A 21,099-nucleotide genomic window follows, 5' to 3' on the forward strand; every position below is an offset into this window, starting at 1 on the left:
TCTGGAAACTGACCCGTGAACTCAGGTCTTTGGGCAGCAGCAGTATCTCGAACTGACACAGCTTCCCGGACCAAAGACCTAAGCCAAGCTCCACAGAGGGCGGCAGCCCCTCCATCGCACTGATCCACCCACAGAACTCTGCCCGGTTACCTAGGATCCACCAGCCACAACAAGCCTCGCGGTACACACCAACATTCCACCTGGAATCCAACCGCTAACTGCCATCCCCAATGGCTGCTGCATCTTGTCAGTGCTGGGGGAGGGGCTGCATCCGACGAGAGGTTCCTAAGGTAAATGTGATTCTACCCACTAGCGTCCCATGGGCCTTTGTTCTTCCCTCTTTCCTTTTGTTCAGATCTGTATGCACTGTAGCAACGGAGGGAAGTGTGTCCATTTTCAGTTGAATGTTTCACACGTCTTTAAACTTTCTAACAGTTCACAGTACACAGAGACCCACTAAGGGAAACTATTGTTCCTGTAATATGGGCACACCCGCAATACATAGCCGTCGGTTGATTTCTGCTGAAACACCCGCATTCACGGGACATCTATCCATTTGTTTCAAGGGGGCTGAAATTCCTAGGAATGATACAATCCCCAGTGTGCACTTTACTGCCTGTCTCTTTTGATCTTAGTACACTTTTGCGGAGCTACTTTTCCTCGTTATAGGCTTGTGCCATTTCTACTCCACGTAGTGTAGTATATGGCATTCATTCATCCTGTTGGAAGACTTGCAAGTCTATATCACGGACTAGGAAACCATTGGATTCCAAATCGGCATTTGGGTTAGGTCACGATATGCTCATATGAATCAATATTTACGAATATAAATGCACGCCTCTGATTTCCGAATACAGGTGTGCTGAGTACATTCAAGCCGCGATACTGGGTCGATGCGTACTGAATGATCCTTGACATCACCTTGAGTAATTTCTTTTGAATATTCATGTTACCCTACCCTTTTTGTGTTGTTTGTTTGTTTGATTCTTTCTTGGTCTGCTTCTCGTTTGCTTTGCAAACACGTCAGGCCATGCATCTCTCCGTTTGCTTCCAACAGAGAGTCATATAAGCTGACTCCCTTAAGAGAGTGCTTCCAATCCCCTATGATTTCCTGCTTCCCTCTCCCATCTTTAGGGTTTTGATGTCCTCCTTGCCTTCTTCTTGTTTCTTCTTTTCCACTCATGCTCTTCTTGCATTTCCAATAAGGGTTTTCTTCTTTCCATTTCATCTTGCTGCTTATCCCTTCAGGGGAGAATTCTCAACCTTTCTTTTAGGATAAGTTTCGAACTGCTGAATTCTTTTAAGATTTGCAGGTCTGTGGCATTCTCTAGCTCTGCTGTTATTAGAAATGGTGGTCATGTGGCATAGGCTACCCTAGATGGCAGCATTTTGCCATTCAAGCTATGGTCTATGTCCTGGCACTCCTCCCTGTCCTGCAATATTGCTGCTGAGATAGCAGCTGAAACCCCTCTGGAGGTTCTCTTGTGACTATGTTGCTTTCCTCCAGGCGCATTTTAAATCACTGGGATGCTCATGAACTTTGTTGATTTGGATCATACAGCTGCTGCTAAGTCTATTGGGATTCCACCTCTTTTGGACGCTGTGTACTTCCTGAATTCGCCTAGATGATTCTATCTTGGCTTTCAGCAAGTTTCAGTCTGATTTTTCTACACATAACTTTTCAAACATTGTTTGTTTCTTTATCTCTTGCTTTTCCATCTGGGACTCTTTCGAATTTTAGTCTTTCATGCCTTGTCTTCAACCAGGATTCAACAGCAATGTTTTCATTGGTTTGCACTTGCTTTCCTATGTGTGCTTCTGACCGAGGGATTTCTGTTCCCCTGTCTTCAAAGTCATTCACGCGTCCCTCTGCAATATCTCGTCTGCTTAGGACGGAATGTTAGCCCTGATATTTTCTCATCCACTGAGTTTTCTGATATTATTTGGCTCGTCTTTAGGCTTTCTCTTCCCCTTTTCTGGTATTCTGCCTTTTGTGATTCTGAGACACTGTTGTTCTTCAGTGTTTCCCTCACCTCCATTTTCAATACTTGCTCTGGAGAGCGTTTTGCAGTCTAGTTGTCTGAAAGCTTATCTTTAGGGCCTTCAATCTCTTTGGAACTGAAAATGGTACTTCCTTTTCCTTTTACTGTATTTCTTCATCTCTACTGGTCAGGTAATTTCAGGTATCTAATGTAGACTTCTAGGGCTTGGTTAAGTGAAAACTTTAGACACTTGGCTCTACACAATTGCATGGGATTTCTGTGAGGACAAATTTTCCTAGACATTGATGCCATGTCCTGTTCCTGTGTGTGTTGTCTGGTCTATCTCCAATTGCTGGTGTTGCCTTTGTTGTGATGAACCCCCCATACTATTTCGATTAGGATAACCTCATTTTGATTACGCTTATCTCACAAATCTGAAAGAGCACAGGACACTTCCTCTGGTGGAAATGGAGCTTCTAAAGGTTCTCAGCTCTGCATTCTACTCTCTGTTATTTTGGAGTGTTTCCAGAAGAGCAGAGTGTGAGTGCGCTTGTGCTTTGTAGTGCCACGGGAATGTCCCACTGAAACCAGTTCTTCCAAGAGCTTCTCTGTCTACAGAAACACCAGTGGAAGCATATCTATGGATGTCACACATCAGGGCCTGCTGGAATGATCCCGCAGCCCGAACTTGGTGTCCTCGCTGCCGAACCGTGCCGGTGCCATCCAAAATGTAGCATCCGCTTTTGAGAGATAAACTGAAGGAAATCCTTCCTCTTCTCACGCTGTGGTCTTGGACCACACTTCCTTGTCCTCTCATCCTTGTGGCACGGGTGCACGAAGCCAACCACAGAGCTGTTGCACATCCGGTGCCTCAAACCAAACCATAATCACAGCCCAGGTTATGAATGTAGCAGATCCTAAGGCTTTTCATTCTGAATTCAAACCCAAGGCCCCCTGGATCCCTCAGACCCGATGCACAATATCTCTGATTCAGCCCCACACATGCTCTATTGGCAAAATGCCAAATTGGTCTCTGGTCCTGCAGATGCACTGGGTGTGGCCATGGGACATATCCATAATTTCAACTGCGCGCGCCAGGCTGGTTGCTTGCTCATTGGGGTCCCAGGTCGGTTTGCTCTCTTGATAGGACCCACCACATCCCACAACGCACTCCGGATCCCTGAGACTCAGCGTGTGCCACCATCCGTAGCCCTATCCCTCCCTGAACGCTGCCTCTGCTACCTCAAATTTGGCAGCTCGGAGCTTGGTCTCAGAATCAACTGTGGGGATATTTTGCACTGGATTCTTTGAGATCTGTCAGCCAAGCATCTGCTGTGCACTCTTCTAACACTCAGCGCATCACCTTCAATCCCATGTCTCCTGTCCGCTTGAGAGTGTGCGTCCAAGTTAAAGAGAGTTTCACCTTTACTGCTCCATCAACAGGGCTCAGACCATGCACTGGTATCCATTCCCTGCTTTTCCTTCTCCTGCTTCCAGGTGTTCTGAGGCCTCATCCTGTCTTTGGAAGTAACAGACCTCTCTTCGGCAAGTGTCCTGTGCCAAGGGCTGGGTGAGTGGATGTTTCCATTGCTGTGTTCATGGGAGCGAGTGAGCGCAGGTTGCACTGCTTCTCTGTCAACTGGGCATCGATGAATCAACACTTTCCAGATACATTTCACAGAAATGTGATTTCTTTTTATCTCTTTGTTTCTATACAGACGTGGTGGGAGGGGTTGTCCGAAGACTCCAGTTTTGACATTGTGTTGATATCTCATTTGCAGTCTTTAAAAATTTAATAGAATTGATATAAATGTTTTGGGAGTTATACGAAAATGAAGTTAGTTTCTGAAACATACTAAATCGACCTAGAAGCCAGACTTGTCAATTTCGGTAACATTTTGTCAGCTCTAAGGAAAACATAGACAGATAGAATGCAAACTAGCAGTCCGAACTGTTAAAGGGGTCATGTCAGCTCTTTACTGTTGAAGCCTCCGAAACCAACAGGAACCATGAAATAACTAATGGAAACATGAAATAACCCCCAAGCTTGGATTCCCTTGTGCATGTGGTGCCCTTTACTCCCGATGACACCTACTGGTCAATGTTGGCATTTCAAGGTGTAACATCCCTCTCAAGGAAAATACAAGAGGAAATGAACTAAATATATACATTTAGCTTTGAATCCAAAGAACCTAGAGGCATTATAGCTATGAGAACCCTGCTGCAGCTATGCTAGGCTACTGAGAACCAGGTGTTCTTCCATCAGTGATGAGAACGCTTAATCATCCGATCATGTTGGGTAAAGCACTTGAATGCAACCAAGTCTGCACCCCCATGATAGATTGCCCCCGGGGGCTTGACTCAATTGAAAGACGGTCCACATAAGCTGTGTCTTTCATGTCATTGGCGACTTTTACAGTTCCGTTCACTATCTGACTTCTAATATTTACCTAGACTGTCTTGAAAAACGGAGGCCTAATACAGATTCAAGTTCAGTCAAAGATTCCCCTCACTTACCACACTCCCTTCACCCCAGAGAGGACATAATCCCAGCATTTGCTGAATCTAGCGGAAGGCCATCGTTTCTTTGTGGGAGCTAAGTATTCAATTCCTATCTATTTCATACGAGAGTATTTGACCTTTATGGGGTTCCCTGTTGTTCACAGAGGATGAAGCTAGAGGAACTCTGATTCTAGGAGGGGCTTGCTCTTCTCTTACTGGCTTCATTGCAGCTCAGGTACTGATCCCTCAAAATGGATGCCTGAGTGGAGGGGAGGGAAGAGCAAGTGCTTGATAGCTAGGCCCAAACCTGGGAAAAGGCTTACCTGGGCTTGGTGCACTTTGATCTGAATGGCTTGGAATTGCCCCTTGGGTCGTGTGGATTATCTGACCTCTTTCAAGAACATGAGCGTTTTTATCATCTCTGCCATCTCTTCTCTTTAGACGTCAGGGATCTTGGACCCGTTCTTGGAGCAGAGAATTGAGGAACTTCCTCCAGTCCACGGTGGCCCTCCGTAGGTTTCTGCTAGTATCAGCGAGGTTCAATATGTCTCATGAATGCCTTTCGAGCCTGCTATCCTCTACAGCTGTCTCCAGGCCAGTATTCTCTATTGTAGCAGAACATCTGTCATCAATGTGTTCGCATCTCTCCTCAATCCGTGCAGCCATGTTTTCGGCCAGCTTCTCTTCGTGTCTCCCATAAAGTCGACTTCAACAGGACTGGGCAAGTCTGAAAGGACCTCGGAGCCTCTCCAGTAAGCTGAAGACAGGCAGATCTTCCACTGTCTGCCCTTTCAGGTTCTGGAAACTGACCCGTGAACTCAGGTCTTTGGGCAGCAGCAGTATCTCGAACTGACACAGCTTCCCGGACCAAAGACCTAAGCCAAGCTCCACAGAGGGCGGCAGCCCCTCCATCGCACTGATCCACCCACAGAACTCTGCCCGGTTACCTAGGATCCACCAGCCACAACAAGCCTCGCGGTACACACCAACATTCCACCTGGAATCCAACCGCTAACTGCCATCCCCAATGGCTGCTGCATCTTGTCAGTGCTGGGGGAGGGGCTGCATCCGACGAGAGGTTCCTAAGGTAAATGTGATTCTACCCACTAGCGTCCCATGGGCCTTTGTTCTTCCCTCTTTCCTTTTGTTCAGATCTGTATGCACTGTAGCAACGGAGGGAAGTGTGTCCATTTTCAGTTGAATGTTTCACACGTCTTTAAACTTTCTAACAGTTCACAGTACACAGAGACCCACTAAGGGAAACTATTGTTCCTGTAATATGGGCACACCCGCAATACATAGCCGTCGGTTGATTTCTGCTGAAACACCCGCATTCACGGGACATCTATCCATTTGTTTCAAGGGGGCTGAAATTCCTAGGAATGATACAATCCCCAATGTGCACTTTACTGCCTGTCTCTTTTGATCTTAGTACACTTTTGTGGAGCTACTTTTCCTTGTTATAGGCTTGTGCCATTTCTTCTCGACGTAGTGTAGAATATGGCATTCATTCATCCTGTTGGAAGACTTGCAAGTCTATATCACGGACTAGGAAACCATTGGATTCCAAATCGGCATTTGGGTTAGGTCACGATATGCTCATATGAATCAATATTTACGAATATAAATGCACGCCTCTGATTTCCGAATACAGGTGTGCTGAGTACATTCAAGCCGCGATACTGGGTCGATGCGTACTGAATGATCCTTGACATCACCTTGAGTAATTTCTTTTGAATATTCATGTTACCCTACCCTTTTTGTGTTGTTTGTTTGTTTGATTCTTTCTTGGTCTGCTTCTCGTTTGCTTTGCAAACACGTCAGGCCATGCATCTCTCCGTTTGCTTCCAACAGAGAGTCATATAAGCTGACCCCCTTAAGAGAGTGCTTCCAATCCCCTATGATTTCCTGCTTCCCTCTCCCATCTTTAGGGTTTTGATGTCCTCCTTGCCTTCTTCTTGTTTCTTCTTTTCCACTCATGCTCTTCTTGCATTTCCAATAAGGGTTTTCTTCTTTCCATTTCATCTTGCTGCTTATCCCTTCAGGGGAGAATCCTCAACCTTTCTTTTAGGATAAGTTTCGAACTGCTGAATTCTTTTAAGATTTGCAGGTCTGTGGCATTCTCTAGCTCTGCTGTTATTAGAAATGGTGGTCATGTGGCATAGGCTACCCTAGATGGCAGCATTTTGCCATTCAAGCTATGGTCTATGTCCTGGCACTCCTCCCTGTCCTGCAATATTGCTGCTGAGATAGCAGCTGAAACCCCTCTGGAGGTTCTCTTGTGACTATGTTGCTTTCCTCCAGGCGCATTTTAAATCACTGGGATGCTCATGAACTTTGTTGATTTGGATCATACAGCTGCTGCTAAGTCTATTGGGATTCCACCTCTTTTGGACGCTGTGTACTTCCTGAATTCGCCTAGATGATTCTATCTTGGCTTTCAGCAAGTTTCAGTCTGATTTTTCTACACATAACTTTTCAAACATTGTTTGTTTCTTTATCTCTTGCTTTTCCATCTGGGACTCTTTCGAATTTTAGTCTTTCATGCCTTGTCTTCAACCAGGATTCAACAGCAATGTTTTCATTGGTTTGCACTTGCTTTCCTATGTGTGCTTCTGACCGAGGGATTTCTGTTCCCCTGTCTTCAAAGTCATTCACGCGTCCCTCTGCAATATCTCGTCTGCTTAGGACGGAATGTTAGCCCTGATATTTTCTCATCCACTGAGTTTTCTGATATTATTTGGCTCGTCTTTAGGCTTTCTCTTCCCCTTTTCTGGTATTCTGCCTTTTGTGATTCTGAGACACTGTTGTTCTTCAGTGTTTCCCTCACCTCCATTTTCAATACTTGCTCTGGAGAGCATTTTGCAGTCTAGTTGTCTGAAAGCTTATCTTTAGGGCCTTCAATCTCTTTGGAACTGAAAATGGTACTTCCTTTTCCTTTTACTGTATTTCTTCATCTCTACTGGTCAGGTAATTTCAGGTATCTAATGTAGACTTCTAGGGCTTGGTTAAGTGAAAACTTTAGACACTTGGCTCTACACAATTGCATGGGATTTCTGTGAGGACAAATTTTCCTAGACATTGATGCCATGTCCTGTTCCTGTGTGTGTTGTCTGGTCTATCTCCAATTGCTGGTGTTGCCTTTGTTGTGATGAACCCCCCATACTATTTCGATTAGGATAACCTCAATTTGATTACGCTTATCTCACAAATCTGAAAGAGCACAGGACACTTCCTCTGGTGGAAATGGAGCTTCTAAAGGTTCTCAGCTCTGCATTCTACTCTCTGTTATTTTGGAGTGTTTCCAGAAGAGCAGAGTGTGAGTGCGCTTGTGCTTTGTAGTGCCACGGGAATGTCCCACTGAAACCAGTTCTTCCAAGAGCTTCTCTGTCTACAGAAACACCAGTGGAAGCATATCTATGGATGTCACACATCAGGGCCTGCTGGAATGATCCCGCAGCCCGAACTTGGTGTCCTCGCTGCCGAACCGTGCCGGTGCCATCCAAAATGTAGCATCCGCTTTTGAGAGATAAACTGAAGGAAATCCTTCCTCTTCTCACGCTGTGGTCTTGGACCACACTTCCTTGTCCTCTCATCCTTGTGGCACGGGTGCACGAAGCCAACCACAGAGCTGTTGCACATCCTGTGCCTCAAACCAAACCATAATCACAGCCCAGGTTATGAATGTAGCAGATCCTAAGGCTTTTCATTCTGAATTCAAACCCAAGGCCCCCTGGATCCCTCAGACCCGATGCACAATATCTCTGATTCAGCCCCACACATGCTCTATTGGCAAAATGCCAAATTGGTCTCTGGTCCTGCAGATGCACTGGGTGTGGCCATGGGACATATCGATAAATTCAACTGCGCGCGCCAGGCTGGTTGCTTGCTCATTGGGGCCACAGGTCGGTTTGCTCTCTTGATAGGACCCACCACATCCCACAACGCACTCCAGATCCCTGAGACTCAGCGTGTGCCACCATCCGTAGCCCTATCCCTCCCTGAACGCTGCCTCTGCTACCTCAAATTTGGCAGCTCGGAGCTTGGTCTCAGAATCAACTGTGGGGATATTTTGCACTGGATTCTTTGTGTTCTGTCAGCCAAGCATCTGCTGTGCACTCTTCTAACACTCAGCGCATCACCTTCAATCCCATGTCTGTTCTCCGCTTGTGGGTGTGCGTCCAAGTTAAAGAGAGTTTCACCTTTACTGCTCCATCAACAGGGCTCAGACCATGCACTGGTATCCATTCCCTGCTTTTCCTTCTCCTGCTTCCAGGTGTTCTGAGGCCTCATCCTGTCTTTGGAAGTAACAGACCTCTCTTCGGCAAGTGTCCTGTGCCAAGGGCTGGGTGAGTGGTTGTTTCCATTGCTGTGTTCATGGGAGCGAGTGAGCGCAGGTTGCACTGCTTCTCTGTCAACTGGGCATCGATGAATCAACACTTTCCAGATACATTTCACAGAAATGTGATTTCTTTTTATCTCTTTGTTTCTATACAGCCGTGGTGGGAGGGATTGTCCGAAGACTCCAGTTTTGACATTGTGTTGATATCTCATTTGCAGTCTTTAAAAATTTAATAGAATTGATATAAATGTTTTGGGAGTTATACGAAAATGAAGTTAGTTTCTGAAACATACTAAATCGACCTAGAAGCCAGACTTGTCAATTTCGGTAACATTTTGTCAGCTCTAAGGAAAACATAGACAGATAGAATGCAAACTAGCAGTCCGAACTGTTAAAGGGGTCATGTCAGCTCTTTACTGTTGAAGCCTCCGAAACCAACAGGAACCATGAAATAACTAATGGAAACATGAAATAACCCCCAAGCTTGGATTCCCTTGTGCATGTGGTGCCCTTTACTCCCGATGACACCTACTGGTCAATGTTGGCATTTCAAGGTGTAACATCCCTCTCAAGGAAAATACAAGAGGAAACGAACTAAATATATACATTTAGCTTTGAATCCAAAGAACCTAGAGGCATTATAGCTATGAGAACCCTGCTGCAGCTATGCTAGGCTACTGAGAACCAGGTGTTCTTCTATCAGTGATGAGAACGCTTAATCATCCGATCATGTTGGGTAAAGCACTTGAATGCAACCAAGTCTGCACCCCCATGATAGATTGCCCCCGGGGGCTTGACTCAATTGAAAGACGGTCCACATAATCTGTGTCTTTCATGTCATTGGCGACTTTTACAGTTCCGTTCACTATCTGACTTCTAATATTTACCTAGACTGTCTTGAAAAACGGAGGCCTAATACAGATTCAAGTTCAGTCAAAGATTCCCCTCACTTACCACACTCCCTTCACCCCAGAGAGGACATAATCCCAGCATTTGCTGAATCTAGCGGAAGGCCATCGTTTCTTTGTGGGAGCTAAGTATTCAATTCCTATCTATTTCATACGAGAGTATTTGACCTTTATGGGGTTCCCTGTTGTTCACAGAGGATGAAGCTAGAGGAACTCTGATTCTAGGAGGGGCTTGCTCTTCTCTTACTGGCTTCATTGCAGCTCAGGTACTGATCCCTCAAAATGGATGCCTGAGTGGAGGGGAGGGAAGAGCAAGTGCTTGATAGCTAGGCCCAAACCTGGGAAAAGGCTTACCTGGGCTTGGTGCACTTTGATCTGAATGGCTTGGAATTGCCCCTTGGGTCGTGTGGATTATCTGACCTCTTTCAAGAACATGAGCGTTTTTATCATCTCTGCCATCTCTTCTCTTTAGACGTCAGGGATCTTGGACCCGTTCTTGGAGCAGAGAATTGAGGAACTTCCTCCAGTCCACGGTGGCCCTCCGTAGGTTTCTGCTAGTATCAGCGAGGTTCAATATGTCTCATGAATGCCTTTCGAGCCTGCTATCCTCTACAGCTGTCTCCAGGCCAGTATTCTCTATTGTAGCAGAACATCTCTCATCAATGTGTTCGCATCTCTCCTCAATCCATGCAGCCATGTTTTCGGCCAGCTTCTCTTCGTGTCTCCCATAAAGTCGACTTCAACAGGACTGGGCAAGTCTGAAAGGACCTCGGAGCCTCTCCAGTAAGCTGAAGACAGGCAGATCTTCCACTGTCTGCCCTTTCAGGTTCTGGAAACTGACCCGTGAACTCAGGTCTTTGGGCAGCAGCAGTATCTCGAACTGACACAGCTTCCCGGACCAAAGACCTAAGCCAAGCTCCACAGAGGGCGGCAGCCCCTCCATCGCACTGATCCACCCACAGAACTCTGCCCGGTTACCTAGGATCCACCAGCCACAACAAGCCTCGCGGTACACACCAACATTCCACCTGGAATCCAACCGCTAACTGCCATCCCCAATGGCTGCTGCATCTTGTCAGTGCTGGGGGAGGGGCTGCATCCGACGAGAGGTTCCTAAGGTAAATGTGATTCTACCCACTAGCGTCCCATGGGCCTTTGTTCTTCCCTCTTTCCTTTTGTTCAGATCTGTATGCACTGTAGCAACGGAGGGAAGTGTGTCCATTTTCAGTTGAATGTTTCACACGTCTTTAAACTTTCTAACAGTTCACAGTACACAGAGACCCACTAAGGGAAACTATTGTTCCTGTAATATGGGCACACCCGCAATACATAGCCGTCGGTTGATTTCTGCTGAAACACCCGCATTCACGGGACATCTATCCATTTGTTTCAAGGGGGCTGAAATTCCTAGGAATGATACAATCCCCAGTGTGCACTTTACGGCCTGTCTCTTTTGATCTTAGTACACTTTTGTGGAGCTACTTTTCCTTGTTATAGGCTTGTGCCATTTCTTCTCGACGTAGTGTAGAATATGGCATTCATTCATCCTGTTGGAAGACTTGCAAGTCTATATCACGGACTAGGAATCCATTGGATTCCAAATCGGCATTTGGGTTAGGTCACGATATGCTCATATGAATCAATATTTACGAATATAAATGCACGCCTCTGATTTCCGAATACAGGTGTGCTGAGTACATTCAAGCCGCGATACTGGGTCGATGCGTACTGAATGATCCTTGACATCACCTTGAGTAATTTCTTTTGAATATTCATGTTACCCTACCCTTTTTGTGTTGTTTGTTTGTTTGATTCTTTCTTGGTCTGCTTCTCGTTTGCTTTGCAAACACGTCAGGCCATGCATCTCTCCGTTTGCTTCCAACAGAGAGTCATATAAGCTGACTCCCTTAAGAGAGTGCTTCCAATCCCCTATGATTTCCTGCTTCCCTCTCCCATCTTTAGGGTTTTGATGTCCTCCTTGCCTTCTTCTTGTTTCTTCTTTTCCACTCATGCTCTTCTTGCATTTCCAATAAGGGTTTTCTTCTTTCCATTTCATCTTGCTGCTTATCCCTTCAGGGGAGAATCCTCAACCTTTCTTTTAGGATAAGTTTCGAACTGCTGAATTCTTTTAAGATTTGCAGGTCTGTGGCATTCTCTAGCTCTGCTGTTATTAGAAATGGCGGTCATGTGGCATAGGCTACCCTAGATGGCAGCATTTTGCCATTCAAGCTATGGTCTATGTCCTGGCACTCCTCCCTGTCCTGCAATATTGCTGCTGAGATAGCAGCTGAAACCCCTCTGGAGGTTCTCTTGTGACTATGTTGCTTTCCTCCAGGCGCATTTTAAATCACTGGGATGCTCATGAACTTTGTTGATTTGGATCATACAGCTGCTGCTAAGTCTATTGGGATTCCACCTCTTTTGGACGCTGTGTACTTCCTGAATTCGCCTAGATGATTCTATCTTGGCTTTCAGCAAGTTTCAGTCTGATTTTTCTACACATAACTTTTCAAACATTGTTTGTTTCTTTATCTCTTGCTTTTCCATCTGGGACTCTTTCGAATTTTAGTCTTTCATGCCTTGTCTTCAACCAGGATTCAACAGCAATGTTTTCATTGGTTTGCACTTGCTTTCCTATGTGTGCTTCTGACCGAGGGATTTCTGTTCCCCTGTCTTCAAAGTCATTCACGTGTCCCTCTGCAATATCTCGTCTGCTTAGGACGGAATGTTAGCCCTGATATTTTCTCATCCACTGAGTTTTCTGATATTATTTGGCTCATCTTTAGGCTTTCTCTTCCCCTTTTCTGGTATTCTGCCTTTTGTGATTCTGAGACACTGTTGTTCTTCAGTGTTTCCCTCACCTCCATTTTCAATACTTGCTCTGGAGAGCGTTTTGCAGTCTAGTTGTCTGAAAGCTTATCTTTAGGGCCTTCAATCTCTTTGGAACTGAAAATGGTACTTCCTTTTCCTTTTACTGTATTTCTTCATCTCTACTGGTCAGGTAATTTCAGGTATCTAATGTAGACTTCTAGGGCTTGGTTAAGTGAAAACTTTAGACACTTGGCTCTACACAATTGCATGGGATTTCTGTGAGGACAAATTTTCCTAGACATTGATGCCATGTCCTGTTCCTGTGTGTGTTGTCTGGTCTATCTCCAATTGCTGGTGTTGCCTTTGTTGTGATGAACCCCCCATACTATTTCGATTAGGATAACCTCATTTTGATTACGCTTATCTCACAAATCTGAAAGAGCACAGGACACTTCCTCTGGTGGAAATGGAGCTTCTAAAGGTTCTCAGCTCTGCATTCTACTCTCTGTTATTTTGGAGTGTTTCCAGAAGAGCAGAGTGTGAGTGCGCTTGTGCTTTGTAGTGCCACGGGAATGTCCCACTGAAACCAGTTCTTCCAAGAGCTTCTCTGTCTACAGAAACACCAGTGGAAGCATATCTATGGATGTCACACATCAGGGCCTGCTGGAATGATCCCGCAGCCCGAACTTGGTGTCCTCGCTGCCGAACCGTGCCGGTGCCATCCAAAATGTAGCATCCACTTTTGAGAGATAAACTGAAGGAAATCCTTCCTCTTCTCACGCTGTGGTCTTGGACCACACTTCCTTGTCCTCTCATCCTTGTGGCACGGGTGCACGAAGCCAACCACAGAGCTGTTGCACATCCTGTGCCTCAAACCAAACCATAATCACAGCCCAGGTTATGAATGTAGCAGATCCTAAGGCTTTTCATTCTGAATTCAAACCCAAGGCCCCCTGGATCCCTCAGACCCGATGCACAATATCTCTGATTCAGCCCCACACATGCTCTATTGGCAAAATGCCAAATTGGTCTCTGGTCCTGCAGATGCACTGGGTGTGGCCATGGGACATATCGATAATTTCAACTGCGCGCGCCAGGCTGGTTGCTTGCTCATTGGGGTCCCAGGTCGGTTTGCTCTCTTGATAGGACCCACCACATCCCACAACGCACTCCGGATCCCTGAGACTCAGCGTGTGCCACCATCCGTAGCCCTATCCCTCCCTGAACGCTGCCTCTGCTACCTCAAATTTGGCAGCTCGGAGCTTGGTCTCAGAATCAACTGTGGGGATATTTTGCACTGGATTCTTTGAGATCTGTCAGCCAAGCATCTGCTGTGCACTCTTCTAACACTCAGCGCATCACCTTCAATCCCATGTCTCCTGTCCGCTTGAGAGTGTGCGTCCAAGTTAAAGAGAGTTTCACCTTTACTGCTCCATCAACAGGGCTCAGACCATGCACTGGTATCCATTCCCTGCTTTTCCTTCTCCTGCTTCCAGGTGTTCTGAGGCCTCATCCTGTCTTTGGAAGTAACAGACCTCTCTTCGGCAAGTGTCCTGTGCCAAGGGCTGGGTGAGTGGATGTTTCCATTGCTGTGTTCATGGGAGCGAGTGAGCGCAGGTTGCACTGCTTCTCTGTCAACTGGGCATCGATGAATCAACACTTTCCAGATACATTTCACAGAAATGTGATTTCTTTTTATCTCTTTGTTTCTATACAGCCGTGGTGGGAGGGATTGTCCGAAGACTCCAGTTTTGACATTGTGTTGATATCTCATTTGCAGTCTTTAAAAATTTAATAGAATTGATATAAATGTTTTGGGAGTTATACGAAAATGAAGTTAGTTTCTGAAACATACTAAATCGACCTAGAAGCCAGACTTGTCAATTTCGGTAACATTTTGTCAGCTCTAAGGAAAACATAGACAGATAGAATGCAAACTAGCAGTCCGAACTGTTAAAGGGGTCATGTCAGCTCTTTACTGTTGAAGCCTCCGAAACCAACAGGAACCATGAAATAACTAATGGAAACATGAAATAACCCCCAAGCTTGGATTCCCTTGTGCATGTGGTGCCCTTTAGTCCCGATGACACCTACTGGTCAATGTTGGCATTTCAAGGTGTAACATCCCTCTCAAGGAAAATACAAGAGGAAACGAACTAAATATATACATTTAGCTTTGAATCCAAAGAACCTAGAGGCATTATAGCTATGAGAACCCTGCTGCAGCTATGCTAGGCTACTGAGAACCAGGTGTTCTTCTATCAGTGATGAGAACGCTTAATCATCCGATCATGTTGGGTAAAGCACTTGAATGCAACCAAGTCTGCACCCCCATGATAGATTGCCCCCGGGGGCTTGACTCAATTGAAAGACGGTCCACATAAGCTGTGTCTTTCATGTCATTGGCGACTTTTACAGTTCCGTTCACTATCTGACTTCTAATATTTACCTAGACTGTCTTGAAAAACGGAGGCCTAATACAGATTCAAGTTCAGTCAAAGATTCCCCTCACTTACCACACTCCCTTCACCCCAGAGAGGACATAATCCCAGCATTTGCTGAATCTAGCGGAAGGCCATCGTTTCTTTGTGGGAGCTAAGTATTCAATTCCTATCTATTTCATACGAGAGTATTTGACCTTTATGGGGTTCCCTGTTGTTCACAGAGGATGAAGCTAGAGGAACTCTGATTCTAGGAGGGGCTTGCTCTTCTCTTACTGGCTTCATTGCAGCTCAGGTACTGATCCCTCAAAATGGATGCCTGAGTGGAGGGGAGGGAAGAGCAAGTGCTTGATAGCTAGGCCCAAACCTGGGAAAAGGCTTACCTGGGCTTGGTGCACTTTGATCTGAATGGCTTGGAATTGCCCCTTGGGTCGTGTGGATTATCTGACCTCTTTCAAGAACATGAGCGTTTTTATCATCTCTGCCATCTCTTCTCTTTAGACGTCAGGGATCTTGGACCCGTTCTTGGAGCAGAGAATTGAGGAACTTCCTCCAGTCCACGGTGGCCCTCCGTAGGTTTCTGCTAGTATCAGCGAGGTTCAATATGTCTCATGAATGCCTTTCGAGCCTGCTATCCTCTACAGCTGTCTCCAGGCCAGTATTCTCTATTGTAGCAGAACATCTCTCATCAATGTGTTCGCATCTCTCCTCAATCCGTGCAGCCATGTTTTCGGCCAGCTTCTCTTCGTGTCTCCCATAAAGTCGACTTCAACAGGACTGGGCAAGTCTGAAAGGACCTCGGAGCCTCTCCAGTAAGCTGAAGACAGGCAGATCTTCCACTGTCTGCCCTTTCAGGTTCTGGAAACTGACCCGTGAACTCAGGTCTTTGGGCAGCAGCAGTATCTCGAACTGACACAGCTTCCCGGACCAAAGACCTAAGCCAAGCTCCACAGAGGGCGGCAGCCCCTCCATCGCACTGATCCACCCACAGAACTCTGCCCGGTTACCTAGGATCCACCAGCCACAACAAGCCTCGCGGTACACACCAACATTCCACCTGGAATCCAACCGCTAACTGCCATCCCCAATGGCTGCTGCATCTTGTCAGTGCTGGGGGAGGGGCTGCATCCGACGAGAGGTTCCTAAGGTAAATGTGATTCTACCCACTAGCGTCCCATGGGCCTTTGTTCTTCCCTCTTTCCTTTTGTTCAGATCTGTATGCACTGTAGCAACGGAGGGAAGTGTGTCCATTTTCAGTTGAATGTTTCACACGTCTTTAAACTTTCTAACAGTTCACAGTACACAGAGACCCACTAAGGGAAACTATTGTTCCTGTAATATGGGCACACCCGCAATACATAGCCGTCGGTTGATTTCTGCTGAAACACCCGCATTCACGGGACATCTATCCATTTGTTTCAAGGGGGCTGAAATTCCTAGGAATGATACAATCCCCAGTGTGCACTTTACTGCCTGTCTCTTTTGATCTTAGTACACTTTTGCGGAGCTAATTTTCCTCGTTATAGGCTTGTGCCATTTCTACTCCACGTAGTGTAGTATATGGCATTCATTCATCCTGTTGGAAGACTTGCAAGTCTATATCACGGACTAGGAAACCATTGGATTCCAAATCGGCATTTGGGTTAGGTCACGATATGCTCATATGAATCAATATTTACGAATATAAATGCACGCCTCTGATTTCCGAATACAGGTGTGCTGAGTACATTCAAGCCGCGATACTGGGTCGATGCGTACTGAATGATCCTTGACATCACCTTGAGTAATTTCTTTTGAATATTCATGTTACCCTACCCTTTTTGTGTTGTTTGTTTGTTTGATTCTTTCTTGGTCTGCTTCTCGTTTGCTTTGCAAACACGTCAGGCCATGCATCTCTCCGTTTGCTTCCAACAGAGAGTCATATAAGCTGACTCCCTTAAGAGAGTGCTTCCAATCCCCTATGATTTCCTGCTTCCCTCTCCCATCTTTAGGGTTTTGATGTCCTCCTTGCCTTCTTCTTGTTTCTTCTTTTCCACTCATGCTCTTCTTGCATTTCCAATAAGGGTTTTCTTCTTTCCATTTCATCTTGCTGCTTATCCCTTCAGTGGAGAATCCTCAACCTTTCTTTTAGGATAAGTTTCGAACTGCTGAATTCTTTTAAGATTTGCAGGTCTGTGGCATTCTCTAGCTCTGCTGTTATTAGAAATGGTGGTCATGTGGCATAGGCTACCCTAGATGGCAGCATTTTGCCATTCAAGCTATGGTCTATGTCCTGGCACTCCTCCCTGTCCTGCAATATTGCTGCTGAGATAGCAGCTGAAACCCCTCTGGAGGTTCTCTTGTGACTATGTTGCTTTCCTCCAGGCGCATTTTAAATCACTGGGATGCTCATGAACTTTGTTGATTTGGATCATACAGCTGCTGCTAAGTCTATTGGGATTCCACCTCTTTTGGACGCTGTGTACTTCCTGAATTCGCCTAGATGATTCTATCTTGGCTTTCAGCAAGTTTCAGTCTGATTTTTCTACACATAACTTTTCAAACATTGTTTGTTTCTTTATCTCTTGCTTTTCCATCTGGGACTCTTTCGAATTTTAGTCTTTCATGCCTTGTCTTCAACCAGGATTCAACAGCAATGTTTTCATTGGTTTGCACTTGCTTTCCTATGTGTGATTCTGACCGAGGGATTTCTGTTCCCCTGTCTTCAAAGTCATTCACGCGTCCCTCTGCAATATCTCGTCTGCTTAGGACGGAATGTTAGCCCTGATATTTTCTCATCCACTGAGTTTTCTGATATTATTTGGCTCGTCTTTAGGCTTTCTCTTCCCCTTTTCTGGTATTCTGCCTTTTGTGATTCTGAGACACTGTTGTTCTTCAGTGTTTCCCTCACCTCCATTTTCAATACTTGCTCTGGAGAGCGTTTTGCAGTCTAGTTGTCTGAAAGCTTATCTTTAGGGCCTTCAATCTCTTTGGAACTGAAAATGGTACTTCCTTTTCCTTTTACTGTATTTCTTCATCTCTACTGGTCAGGTAATTTCAGGTATCTAATGTAGACTTCTAGGGCTTGGTTAAGTGAAAACTTTAGACACTTGGCTCTACACAATTGCATGGGATTTCTGTGAGGACAAATTTTCCTAGACATTGATGCCATGTCCTGTTCCTGTGTGTGTTGTCTGGTCTATCTCCAATTGCTGGTGTTGCCTTTGTTGTGATGAACCCCCCATACTATTTCGATTAGGATAACCTCAATTTGATTACGCTTATCTCACAAATCTGAAAGAGCACAGGACACTTCCTCTGGTGGAAATGGAGCTTCTAAAGGTTCTCAGCTCTGCATTCTACTCTCTGTTATTTTGGAGTGTTTCCAGAAGAGCAGAGTGTGAGTGCACTTGTGCTTTGTAGTGCCACGGGAATGTCCCACTGAAACCAGTTCTTCCAAGAGCTTCTCTGTCTACAGAAACACCAGTGGAAGCATATCTATGGATGTCACACATCAGGGCCTGCTGGAATGATCCCGCAGCCCGAACTTGGTGTCCTCGCTGCCGAACCGTGCCGGTGCCATCCAAAATGTAGCATCCGCTTTTGAGAGATAAACTGAAGGAAATCCTTCCTCTTCTCACGCTGTGGTCTTGGACCACACTTCCTTGTCCTCTCATCCTTGTGGCACGGGTGCACGAAGCCAACCACAGAGCTGTTGCACATCCTGTGCCTCAAACCAAACCATAATCACAGCCCAGGTTATGAATGTAGCAGATCCTAAGGCTTTTCATTCTGAATTCAAACCCAAGGCCCCCTGGATCCCTCAGACCCGATGCACAATATCTCTGATTCAGCCCCACACATGCTCTATTGGCAAAATGCCAAATTGGTCTCTGGTCCTGCAGATGCACTGGGTGTGGCCATGGGACATATCGATAATTTCAACTGCGCGCGCCAGGATGGTTGCTTGCTCATTGGGGCCACAGGTCGGTTTGCTCTCTTGATAGGACCCACCACATCCCACAACGCACTCCAGATCCCTGAGACTCAGCGTGTGCCACCATCCGTAGCCCTATCCCTCCCTGAACGCTGCCTCTGCTACCTCAAATTTGGCAGCTCGGAGCTTGGTCTCAGAATCAACTGTGGGGATATTTTGCACTGGATTCTTTGTGTTCTGTCAGCCAAGCATCTGCTGTGCACTCTTCTAACACTCAGCGCATCACCTTCAATCCCATGTCTGTTCTCCGCTTGTGGGTGTGCGTCCAAGTTAAAGAGAGTTTCACCTTTACTGCTCCATCAACAGGGCTCAGACCATGCACTGGTATCCATTCCCTGCTTTTCCTTCTCCTGCTTCCAGGTGTTCTGAGGCCTCATCCTGTCTTTGGAAGTAACAGACCTCTCTTCGGCAAGTGTCCTGTGCCAAGGGCTGGGTGAGTGGTTGTTTCCATTGCTGTGTTCATGGGAGCGAGTGAGCGCAGGTTGCACTGCTTCTCTGTCAACTGGGCATCGATGAATCAACACTTTCCAGATACATTTCACAGAAATGTGATTTCTTTTTATCTCTTTGTTTCTATACAGCCGTGGTGGGAGGGATTGTCCGAAGACTCCAGTTTTGACATTGTGTTGATATCTCATTTGCAGTCTTTAAAAATTTAATAGAATTGATATAAATGTTTTGGGAGTTATACGAAAATGAAGTTAGTTTCTGAAACATACTAAATCGACCTAGAAGCCAGACTTGTCAATTTCGGTAACATTTTGTCAGCTCTAAGGAAAACATAGACAGATAGAATGCAAACTAGCAGTCCGAACTGTTAAAGGGGTCATGTCAGCTCTTTACTGTTGAAGCCTCCGAAACCAACAGGAACCATGAAATAACTAATGGAAACATGAAATAACCCCCAAGCTTGGATTCCCTTGTGCATGTGGTGCCCTTTACTCCCGATGACACCTACTGGTCAATGTTGGCATTTCAAGGTGTAACATCCCTCTCAAGGAAAATACAAGAGGAAACGAACTAAATATATACATTTAGCTTTGAATCCAAAGAACCTAGAGGCATTATAGCTATGAGAACCCTGCTGCAGCTATGCTAGGCTACTGAGAACCAGGTGTTCTTCTATCAGTGATGAGAACGCTTAATCATCCGATCATGTTGGGTAAAGCACTTGAATGCAACCAAGTCTGCACCCCCATGATAGATTGCCCCCGGGGGCTTGACTCAATTGAAAGACGGTCCACATAAGCTGTGTCTTTCATGTCATTGGCGACTTTTACAGTTCCGTTCACTATCTGACTTCTAATATTTACCTAGACTGTCTTGAAAAACGGAGGCCTAATACAGATTCAAGTTCAGTCAAAGATTCCCCTCACTTACCACACTCCCTTCACCCCAGAGAGGACATAATCCCAGCATTTGCTGAATCTAGCGGAAGGCCATCGTTTCTTTGTGGGAGCTAAGTATTCAATTCCTATCTATTTCATACGAGAGTATTTGACCTTTATGGGGTTCCCTGTTGTTCACAGAGGATGAAGCTAGAGGAACTCTGATTCTAGGAGGGGCTTGCTCTTCTCTTACTGGCTTCATTGCAGCTCAGGTACTGATCCCTCAAAATGGATGCCTGAGTGGAGGGGAGGGAAGAGCAAGTGCTTGATAGCTAGGCCCAAACCTGGGAAAAGGCTTACCTGGGCTTGGTGCACTTTGATCTGAATGGCTTGGAATTGCCCCTTGGGTCGTGTGGATTATCTGACCTCTTTCAAGAACATGAGCGTTTTTATCATCTCTGCCATCTCTTCTCTTTAGACGTCAGGGATCTTGGACCCGTTCTTGGAGCAGAGAATTGAGGAACTTCCTCCAGTCCACGGTGGCCCTCCGTAGGTTTCTGCTAGTATCAGCGAGGTTCAATATGTCTCATGAATGCCTTTCGAGCCTGCTATCCTCTACAGCTGTCTCCAGGCCAGTATTCTCTATTGTAGCAGAACATCTCTCATCAATGTGTTCGCATCTCTCCTCAATCCGTGCAGCCATGTTTTCGGCCAGCTTCTCTTCGTGTCTCCCATAAAGTCGACTTCAACAGGACTGGGCAAGTCTGAAAGGACCTCGGAGCCTCTCCAGTAAGCTGAAGACAGGCAGA

At 45.9% G+C, this 21,099-nt stretch overlaps 4 long non-coding RNA genes across 4 annotated transcripts; all 4 read left to right on the forward strand.

Moving 5' to 3' along the window:
- Positions 1 to 161: 161 nt before the first annotated feature.
- On the forward strand, positions 162 to 5,099 carry LOC140692977 (uncharacterized). The gene is made up of 3 exons (XR_012068625.1): positions 162 to 290; positions 3,480 to 3,552; positions 4,926 to 5,099. It is a non-coding gene; the product is annotated as an uncharacterized lncRNA (long non-coding RNA).
- A 343-nt stretch (positions 5,100 to 5,442) lies between these two features.
- On the forward strand, positions 5,443 to 10,380 carry LOC140693007 (uncharacterized). Its single transcript, XR_012068655.1, has 3 exons — positions 5,443 to 5,571; positions 8,761 to 8,833; positions 10,207 to 10,380. It is a non-coding gene; the product is annotated as an uncharacterized lncRNA (long non-coding RNA).
- A 343-nt stretch (positions 10,381 to 10,723) lies between these two features.
- Positions 10,724 to 15,661, forward strand: LOC140692983 (uncharacterized). The gene is made up of 3 exons (XR_012068631.1): positions 10,724 to 10,852; positions 14,042 to 14,114; positions 15,488 to 15,661. It is a non-coding gene; the product is annotated as an uncharacterized lncRNA (long non-coding RNA).
- A 345-nt stretch (positions 15,662 to 16,006) lies between these two features.
- On the forward strand, positions 16,007 to 20,942 carry LOC140692976 (uncharacterized). The gene is made up of 3 exons (XR_012068624.1): positions 16,007 to 16,133; positions 19,323 to 19,395; positions 20,769 to 20,942. It is a non-coding gene; the product is annotated as an uncharacterized lncRNA (long non-coding RNA).
- Positions 20,943 to 21,099: the final 157 nt, after the last annotated feature.

The sequence above is a fragment of the Vicugna pacos genome, unplaced genomic scaffold (assembly GCF_048564905.1).
Source record: "Vicugna pacos unplaced genomic scaffold, VicPac4 scaffold_19, whole genome shotgun sequence".
Taxonomy (NCBI): domain Eukaryota; kingdom Metazoa; phylum Chordata; class Mammalia; order Artiodactyla; family Camelidae; genus Vicugna; species Vicugna pacos.